The sequence below is a fragment of the Dendrobium catenatum genome, unplaced genomic scaffold (genome assembly GCF_001605985.2).
Source record: "Dendrobium catenatum unplaced genomic scaffold, ASM160598v2 fragScaff_scaffold_1446, whole genome shotgun sequence".
Lineage (NCBI taxonomy): Eukaryota > Viridiplantae > Streptophyta > Magnoliopsida > Asparagales > Orchidaceae > Dendrobium > Dendrobium catenatum.
In genome coordinates, this window is record NW_021319908.1 from 1,320,420 (window position 1) to 1,330,987 (window position 10,568).

Below are 10,568 nucleotides of genomic sequence, written 5' to 3' on the forward strand. Positions count from 1 at the left end.
AAATGATATTCAAATGTGACATGCTTATACTTGAATCGTGTTGCTCGACGAGACAAATACAATGGTCCTAAGATTGCTAAATTCTGACTTTATTAAGATACTCAAATGCTCAATAAATGGACATGATAGATCTAATTGATATCGGCCATCCATCAAAACTCTCCCAACATGCACTTGATGTTTTTCTTATTTACTACTGAATCCACTCCTTGAGAATTATAAATAGACCATCCATTCTTCACTGAAAGGGGAGGAAGGAAGATATAGAAGAGAAGAGAGGAAGAGAAATCCAGGAGCTCTGTTACCACCAAATTTCTCCTCAACCACTGCCAACCATCAACCATCATCAGACTTCCACCTAGCAACTGATCGTTGCCGGACTTCCGCCCAATTACTGATCATCGCCGGATTTCTACTCGATAACCATCGAACTTCTGCTCTACCACCATTGGACTTCTGCCCAACTATCATCATTGTAAACTCTCACAAACTACAACGCACTTCCTATATTTCTGTAAATTGATCGTCCTCAAGTTTAGGAACATGTCAATCTTTATAACATATTCAAACAATATTGAAATCATTTCAACTAGTATTAACCCTATGACTTTTCCCTCTTTTAAGATTTTCCACGTAAAAATCCTAGTATTTCTAAGTTCTCTGTTTGTGTTCTAGGTATCTGTACAATACTAGTATGAAAGACTCTCTTACTTTATTGTTGCAAACATTTTAGTCCGCAACAACTAGTTATGAGACGAAAGAAAAAATAACCCTATATTGTTGAAGAAAGTCACCTGAATTTGGGTCAGCTTAATTTCATGTTGGACATGAATCTGACACATCAACCCGTTTTCACGTCCACACATTCAAGCGTCACAAAATATTTCATTTTGTTTGAGAAAATTTGGTACTATAAGTCAAACATAAGAGGGATAATGATTAATCATATTGTTTAAATTGTATAATAGAATTGAGCAGTTAGACTAATAATTCAGTGCAAACAAGTCAAAAAAGATGAGAATCCAAAATAGTGGCCCTAGCTTATCCACAAAGACAACGAATATTGTTCACTAATGAATGGCTGAAAATCAACTTTAATTGATCTCGCTGGGATGATGGGAAAGGAGGCAGAGCTGCATTTCTTCATATTTGGACATAGAAAAGATATAGCTTTTATTTGCGATAGTTTTTTATAACTGTTTTTTTTTTAATATTTATATAAAAAATTATTTTAGAAGACTATAAAAAAGTTTAACTTCGTTTGAGACATCTTTCTTAATACTTCTTAAAACAAGTTTGTAGTACAAAAATTTTAATTTTTTTACTAAAAACTACTTTAAGAAGCAATAAAAATGCCTTCCCAAACAAAGACTTAGCCGTTCCAAATAAAGACTTAGCCGTTCCAAACAAAGTAGTAGATTTAAAGCTTTTTTAAATAAATTTATAAGATTTTTCTGAGAAAAATATTTTTAAACTATTGTGAGTGTTAGAAAATTTTTTTATTTTAACTTAAGAAGGCTACTTCGAACAGACTCTGAGACTTTGGCTTCGTTTGGGATGACTTTTTTACTGCTTTCTAAAACAAAGTTTTAATACAAAAATAAAAAAATTTGTACTAAAACTCCGTTTTAGAAAACAAAAAAAAAGCCGTCCCAAACGAAGCCTTTGCATCCAATGACAACTCTTTTCTACATAGGGTTGGCAATGAAATGAATTCAAAAGCCTTCTTTGTTTAAGTTCTAAGGTCGATTGGGCAATCAAGTGCATTTAGTGTAAACTTTTGCTATGTTCGATGAAGATTGCAATATTTAAGACCTAAAAAAAAAAAAGTGCATTTAAAAGCTTTTTCTTTTTTTTATTTGTTCAAGTTGTAACGTTGATTGCGATCATTATTTTAAAATATTATAGCTAGAAATCATTATTTACTCTTGTTGATCTCGTCACATTCACCAAAGTGATCTCGTGCATTTGTTTCGACCTCAAACTTTTCTATTCCATATTTAGGTTTCATTTGAGACAACTTTTTTATCACTTCTTAAAATGGTTTTTTATTACAAAAATTAATACTTTCATACTAAAAATTTATTTTAAGATGCAGTAAAAAAAGTCGTCCCAAACGAAACCTTTGTCTAAATTAAGAGTGGATTTGAGAGACAAAAAAAAGTCCAATTTTGTTAAGTTTTGAGATGAAATTGCAAAATAAGGGGATGTTTGACTTGAAGTAAAATTGTTGTAACATATTCTAAATGCAACAGAAAATATTGATGTTTGATTAAAAGAAAAAAAAATATATATATATATATATATTAAAATTTTGATTTATTTTAATTTCATCATCTAATTAAATTTTGATGCAGTTAGAAAACAATAGATTTGGTCACTCCTAATTGCACAATAAATTATACATCATTACCACTGTAAACTAATGTCGCTGACGTTGCCACCGTCGCTTGATGGCTACCTTTGTTGTTGCCCACCCAACATCACCATAGTTGGCCGCCACTCTATCGGCCACTACCCATAGTTGGTCAGACGTGACGGATGCCAAATCCAACAAGCCATCAATCACCATCATTATTGAACTTTGCACAATATTTATTTTATTTCAAACAATAAAAAATAGTATAAATTTATTTTAATTACACTCATCCAAATAATTTTTATCATTTCAAATATACTGCAATTTTTAATATTATATTTCATTTTACTCCATGTTGCATTTTTATCCAACAGATGACCCCTACGAGAAATTTTAGATTGAAATTGGAACATAATAAATAATCTAATGATTATTTTGATTATTCTCTTAAAAAAAAAAAAGATAGATAATATTTCTGCTATATCTTTATTCTATCGAAATCTTTTAGGTTTTGTTTGGGATGATTTTTTTACTGCTTCTTAAAACAATTTTTTAGTACAAAAATTTTAATTTTTATACTAAAAAATAGTTTTAAGAAGCAGTAAAAAAGCCGTCCGAAACGAAGTCTTAATGTTATTGCATAATGACTATTTCAATTCACGAAAAAAATGCAATGGCAATTCCCACAAATATTAGCAGGATGGAGACGGAAAATGCCAAAGCAATCATAAAAAGAGGGTGTAAAAATACTGACAAAGTAGAGCAGTATATAAGATGAGATGGACGAATAAAATACTAATAAAAGAATGGAAAAATTGAAGTGACAGCAATTCTAATTGCATTCACAAAAAAAGCGCAGAGAAAGAGATCCACATAAAGAACCATCCTCCGTAAATTGCAGATCAGAGCTAAAATGATGGATTTTTACAAACAACTCAGCTAAATGCATCCAAAGATGTAGAAAAATCTGGTTGTTAATATATCCAGAAGATATTTAAATAAGTTAGATGGACATGTCAAGCAAACTACATTATGATCCCTTGTTAAAAAATAATAGTTGAATAACAAACAAACAACATCACCAAGCCTTTATCCTATTATTCTGTGCGGACACCGGACGGTTCTCTCATCCGATTACGCGCTCAGTACCAAGCGGTACTGGTACCGAGCTCGGTACTGAGCGCGGTACATTTTTGGGGTGATGTGATACATTTTTATTGGCCTCCGGACGCCATCCGAACTCCACACAGAATAATAAATCCACTATACCTGGGGCTGGCTACATGAATCCTTTTTCTCCACTGTCTTATTAAGAGTTAAATTCTCATTTAAATCTAATAAAAATATCTTTTCTAATATTTTTAACAAAGCCTTTTTTGGTCTACTTCCACCTTCTTTAACAAAGACAATTCTAATACATTTACTCTCATAATTGAGTTATCAAAAGGCTAATGTTTTATGTAACCAAACCATCTAAGGTGACACTCTCTTATCTTATCTGTCACAAGAGCTACTCCAACCTTTCATCTATATACTCATTTCACATTCTATCTATAAGAGTAAAACTCATCCACCTGAGAATCCTCATCTCCGCAACACTTAATTTTATGCTTCTCTTTTAACGGCCAATGTTCTACACCATAAAGCATTGCAGGTCTTACCACCATCTTATAGGATTTTTCCTTAAGTTTGAGGGGTACTTTCCTATCACATGGTTGATCCAATGCATTCCTCCACTTCAACTATCAAACTTAAATTCTACTAATAATATTTCCATCTATTTCAACATCACTTTGAACAATAGACCCGAGATATCTAAAATGCGTAATCTTATCAATGACTTGATCACCCAAAGTCACAATCTCCCCCACAAGATTTACAACTACTAAAATTACACTTCATGTATTTAGTTTAGATCTATTCAAACAAAATTTTTAGACTATAAGGTTGACCTCCATAATTCAAGTTTATCTTCAACTCCCTCTCTAATCTTATCAACAAGAAGAATGTCATCATCCAAAAGCATAAACTAGGGTACATAATTTTGCAAATGTCTAGTAAGAACATTCATGACTAAAGCAAAAAAGATATGAGCTTAAAGCTAATCCTTAATGTAATTCAACTAAAATAGGAAAATAATTGGTCAAACCACCTTGTGTTTGAACACAAGAAAAAGCTCCTACAATAATATCCTTAATTACTTAAATATAAGCAATATTAACCCATTTTCTAGAACTCTTGTTTTCCTATGCAGCAAAATAAAAAAAGGAAATGAAATAAAAAAAATTCCAAGAAGAATTACCTTCCCATATCTCTGCCAAAAATCCCGCCGCTTGCTATAGGACCTGAAGAAATGAGCAAAACAAAAAAAGATCTTTGAGAAGATGAAGAAACAAAGCAAATGGAAGAATGAGGAAGAAGACAAGAAAGATTTTATTATTGTGAACATTATACGGATATATGACATATATATATAGAGAGTCTGGAAAGACTCTTTATAATGAGAACCAATTGAAACTTGCCACCTCATTACACAGTGTCCAGAAATACATATGGAGATAATATGAATATTATTTATCTTTATTCTCTATCATGCCCCAACAAATTGATGGATCTTGTGTGACTGTCAGTTTGATTCTGAGACCATGAAAGCGAGGGTTGATAATGGTTTGGTGAAGATGTCTGCCACTTGGTCAATTGTGTTAATAAGAAGCGGACGAATGTTTTGATATTGGACATGGTCACGAAAAAATTTCTGATCAATTTCAATGTGTTTTGTTCGAGCATGAAAAACTGGATTGTTTGCCGAGCGATGGTCAAAGTGTTGTCGCAATATAAGTCAGTGGGTTGGTTGTGTTGTATTCCAAAATCCGTAAGAATTCTGTGTAGCCAGATGATGTCAGAAGTTAGTACAGCTAGAGCATGATATTCAGATTATGTTGAAGACCTTGCAACAATGTGCAATTTTTTGACAGTCCATGAGATGAGGTTGTCTCCAAGGAATGAACAGTACACGGATGTAGATTTCCTAGAGATGGGATCACCAGCCCAGTATGCATCTGAAAAGGATTTAAGGATAAGATTAGTATTTGTAATTGCTAGAACATAATCAAGTGTGTCTTTGATGTAGCATAGTAGGCGTTTGATGAGGTAGATGTGTTGAAGAAGCGAGTTATGCATAAGTTACGAGAGCAGGTTCACACTATACTATATATCCGGACACGTAAGAGTTAAGTATTGTGGTGAGACAGTAATACACCTATAGATAGTGGGATCTGAAAGAAGCTCATCTGTAGGAATATCCGACATAAGTTTGGTGCAAGTGGGATTGGAGAGAGGTTTGCACTGTGTTAGTTGAGCCAACTGAAGGATAAACCTAGCATATGGTTTATGAGAGAGAAAGTATTGTTGATTGTATTTATCAATTTGGATTCCTACGAAAGAGTGAGCTTCACCCAAGTGCTTCATGGAGAATTTGTTGTTAAGCTGGCCGAGTATGTGACTGAGAGTTTCAGAATTATTTCCAATTATGAAAACATCATCCACATATATTAGAAGAAAGATTTGAGTGTCTTGTTGATGAAATGTGAGGAGAGAAGGATCATAAGAACTATGTTGGAACCAATATAGACCGAGTATGAGGTAAATGCATTGTGCCATTGACTTGGGGCTTGTTTAAGGCCATAAAAAAATGGCTTTGCGAAGAAGGCAAACATGGTCAAGATGTGTGACATCTTCAAAGCCTTTTGGTTGAATCATGTAAACGTTCTCTAAGAGGGAACTGTGAAGAAAGGAATTGGCCACGTCCAGCTATTGAACAGACCAATTATTATGCAAAGCTATAGCAAGAAGGATGTAAATGGTCGATAATTTGGCCATTGGGCTGAATGTTTTAGTGTAGTCAAATCAATATTTTTGATGATTGCCTTGAGCAACTAATCGGACTTTATATTTTTCAATAAATCCATCGACATGGAATTTGGTTCTATAAGTCCATTTACAGCCCAATGCTGATGAGTTTGGAGGAAGGGGAACGAGACTCAATGTTTCCTATTTTTGTAATGCAAAGAACTCTTTCGTCATTGCTTTTCTCCATTCAAAGTTTTTTATCGCATTAGTGTAAGTTGTGGGATCTGAGTGAATTTCTTGTGATGTTATCTAATAAATGAGATTCAGAGGAACACAGGTCTTTAGAGAACCTATTTTTGCCTTGTTACCATCGGGTGAACAGACATCGGGTCCTAATAAGGATTCATATGAGGACTAGGAGTAGGAACAGATTCTACGTGAGAGATCAGTTGAGAGCACGCAGGAACAAGAGTAGTAGACTGAGGTTTTAAAATCGAAGGAGAAGGAAGTGTGGAGGATTGTGAGACATGGGTAACATATGTTGGCGTCAAGAGAAAAAGTTGAATTACATTGGGAGTTTAGGAATTTGGTGAGATCCTTTCAGCAAAGGGGAAAGATTGCTCATCAAACATAACATGTTGAGATATAGTGATTTTCTTGTATGAACATCCAGACATTTGTAACCTTTATAAACATCCAAATATCCAAAAAACATGCAAGAGTGAGATTTTGGTTAGAGTTTTTTATGAAGATGATCAAGTGCTAGAGGGAAGCATTCGCATCCAAAAATGCGAAGGTGATCATATTCAGATTTAGTGTTGTGTAGTAGTTCAAACGGAGTGATGTTGGCAGTTGTAGTGGATGGCATTTAGTTTATGAGACAGATAGAGGTCAAGACAGCTTCGGGCCAGTGTTGGTAAGAAATGGAGGCAATATGAAGAAGTGTCTTAGTTGTCTCAATTATATGGTGATGTTTCCTTTCTGTTACTCCGTTTTGTTCAGGAGTGTACGGACAAGAGATTTGGTGGTGGATCTCGTGATCTTGAAGAAATTTAGCAAAAGAACTCATAAGGTATTCTCCACCCCCATTAGTACGTAAACATTTTATTTGATAAGAGGTGAATTTTTCAATGTGCGTTTTAAACGCACAGAATATATCAGGAACCTTAAATTTATGTCTCATTGGGAATAACCAAGTAAAATGAGAGAAATTATTAATGAAAATGATGTGGTATAGATATCAATTATTTGATGCAATGGGTGTGGGACCCCAAACATCGGAATGCACAAGAATAAGAAGCGATTGTTTGCGATTAACAGATTTTTCAAAGGCAATTTTATTGCCTTTGGACTTATTACATGTATGACAAGAAAAAGAAGGAACATTTATTTTGAGATTAGGATTACAAGAAGCAATACTACTGTGTACCCTCTTATGAGGGTGTCCTAATCTGTTATTCCAGAGAGTGGACCGAAGAGTAGCAGTAGAAAGCGCCTTGGGCTGAGGCTTAGAGAGAGGCGTGCAGAGATGAAATAGACCATCACGGCATGGTCCTTGAAGAAGAACTTTATGAGTCTTCAAATCCTTAAAAAGAAACCCAGAAGGATAAAAAAATATCGAAATATTATTATCCTTAGTCAATTTGGAAATAGATAACTTGTTGTATTGAAGTGAAGGAGTATATAGAAGTTGAGAAAGATTTAGCTTACTAGAGGGAGTCAATAGCAAGCCTTTACCCGACTGCTCAATGCTAACCGAGCTCCTATCGCCAGTTGTGATGCCTTAAGAGCCTTGATAAGGTGTAGAGATTAATAGCTGTCGAAAGAATTGGTTAGGTGAGACGATGCGCCAGAATCAAGATACCAATTTGTGTACGAAGATGGTGATCCAACGACCAATGCTTTATTCACGTTCTTTGTGGACGATGACACATATTGCATGTTTAGGCGGTGCCAGCAAGATGTAGCAACGTGTCCATTCTTGAGGCAGATTTGACACGTGATGGAAGGCGTAGAGGATGAACGGGTGGTAGGATTTCTGTTTGAAGAGTAACACCCTTTATTTATTCTGCCATAGCCTTTGATGGAAAATAGAGCCATTTATCAATATGGATTTCTTCACTCATGAGAAGAGAGTAAAGATGATCAAGGCTTATAGGAGTGAGCATTGTTCTGATGGAGGTTTTAAAAAATTGATAGGAATTTGGGAGACAATTAAGGATATAGAGTATTATATCTTAGGTATCAACGTTTGAGCCGGCTGCAGTGATTTGATCAACAATGGTTTAGGGATATGTTGTGAAGAGTGTTCTTGATAAGATTGTTGAGTATTGCATCATGATAATATTTTTTAGGGATATGTTGTTAAGAGTGTTCTTGAGTTGGATGACTTTGGACCTATTTTAGGATTGAAATTTGGTTTCAAGGGTTGTCCATATGACAGTCATAGATTCAAGATTAAGGATACAAGGAAGCACAGAAGCAGATGTGGTGGAACTAAGAGCCACAATGAGGTTTTGATTGGTAAGAAGCTATTGGGTGTATCGGGGATTGGGAAGGAGTGAGCCATCGGGTTGAGAAAGAAGACGAACAAGGATCGCAGAAGCGGGATTAAGAAAAGTTTCAAAACCATTTGAGCTGATTTTGCATGATATTCTTGAGATTTGAGACGAAATACTTTAGGGTTGATGGAATGGAAGGAGCATCAATGATCTCATATTCTACGAGCTCGTCGATTTGAGACATGGCGGAGTTCGCCATTTACACCGGGATCTTGAAAGCCCGCTCTAATACCATGAAGAAACAAGCAAGACAGAAATAGATCTTAGAGAAGATGAAGAAATGAAGCAGATGGAAGAATGAGAAAGAAGACAAGAAAGTTTTTTTTTATTGTGAACATTACACAAATATAGGACCCATATATAGAGAGACTAAAAAGACTCTTTACAATGAGAACCAATGGAAACTTGCCACCTCATTACACAAAGTACAAAAATACATATGGAGATAATATGAATATTATTTATCTTTATTCTCTAATAGGACCATCCCTCTCCAACGGCGTCAAATTATCATGTCGCCCGCATGTATAGATCGATCGAGTCATTAAAGACGACAACCAAACAAATCCTTTAGGTTCATTTTTCCCTTCACACACTCAACCTTCCTCTCGCACGAAACCCCTCCTCCTCTACCCAATCACAAGTAATTATTAAGTGCAGACACCGAACCTAGAGATGCGTCCGGATACTGCGTATTCTATGCTTAAGCTCTGCCTACGTTATGCATATTTATTGAGTATACACTATGTATTATAGTAAATAAGCATTAAATATTTAATTGTGAGGATTTGTTGCTTATTTGTTGTATATCTACAAATATGTAGAGTGTAAGCAAAACATATGCAGAGTGTAAGAAGAGCGTACGCAGAATGTACGCAGTGCATCCAATAATCCGGACGCATCTCTGGGTGCGGTGTCCACACCTAATAATTACTCCCCGATCACAGACCTCACAACCCAATGCCAGATCTGTTGCTTCTTCTGATTTCCCTACTTCGCATGACTTCCATATCCTCTGCTCCTCTTCTATTTGCAAGCCCAAGCCCTCTAGTCGAATACTTATTCCAAGATGATCTCCTCTTCTCTTTTATCAGAAGTTGAGCATTCCTCCCATAAGCAACTACCAAAATGAAGGCCCTGACCTAAACGTCAGACCTACCTGATCTCCAACGGTAGCCGCAGATCCATCCTCTACCCTATTCACCTCACGCTTCTGCTTCACACGGTCCGAGCTCTTCCACTTCACGAGCCTTCTATGAATAGCCCACTACCTCTGCTACAGATCGTCGACTTCAACCATCACTCGACCTAGCCAAAGCTCCTCCACTTCATCAACAAGGTGCTGCCTCTCAAGCCCTAACCTGATCTCCATGTAGCTGCAACTCCACACTTATCCAAGTACCTTGAACCCAAGCCCTCTAATAGTCGGTTGACTAAACCAATCTATATCTCGTTCCTCTTCTTCCTTTCATCTCCCATTCAAAACCATAAGTATAAAAATATAAGATATAGTGGCGTCTAATTCATGACATGTGAATTGCATATTAATTATTCATGTACATGGGGTCAACTCTCCAAATTTGAGTCCAATCTAGCAACTTTAACTCTAAAAAATCAATTGAAATATAAAAGTTATAAAACCTTCAAATATTTATAGCCTATGCCACTATATCTACCACTTTATAAAAGTTGACCTTGGGACCTTTCCCAATACCCTTGACAATGTCCATAACTCTTGTTATAAAGAAATATTCAAAAAGGAAACAAAATAAAACCAATTGCACATTTTTAAATTTGTA